The sequence below is a fragment of the Colobus angolensis genome, unplaced genomic scaffold (assembly GCF_000951035.1).
Source record: "Colobus angolensis palliatus isolate OR3802 unplaced genomic scaffold, Cang.pa_1.0 Scaffold268, whole genome shotgun sequence".
Lineage (NCBI taxonomy): Eukaryota > Metazoa > Chordata > Mammalia > Primates > Cercopithecidae > Colobus > Colobus angolensis.
The window spans coordinates 1,096,790-1,097,235 of NW_012115910.1; positions in this window are offsets into that span (position 1 = coordinate 1,096,790).

A 446-nucleotide genomic window follows, 5' to 3' on the forward strand; every position below is an offset into this window, starting at 1 on the left:
ATGGTAGTTTCTTTTGCTGTGCAGAAGCTCTTTAGTTTAATTAGATCCCATCTGTCTATTTTGGCTTTTGTTGCCATTGCTTTTGGTGTTTTAGTTATGAAGTCCTTGCCCATGCCTATGTTCTGAATGGTATTGCCTAAGTTTTCCTATAGGGTTTTTATGGTTTTAGGTGTAACATTTAAGTCTTTAACCCATTTTGAATTAATTTTTGTATAAAGTATAAGGAAGGGATCCAGTTTCAGCTTTCTACTTATGGCTAGCCAATTTTCCCAGCACCATTTATTAAATAGGAAATCGTTTCCCCATTTCTTGTTTTTGTCAGGTTTGTCAAAGATCAGATGGTTGTAGATGTGTGGCGCTATTTGTGAGGCCTCTGTTCTGTTCCATTGGTCTATCTCTCTGTTTTGGTACCAGTACCATGCTGTTTTGGTTACTGTAGCCTTGTA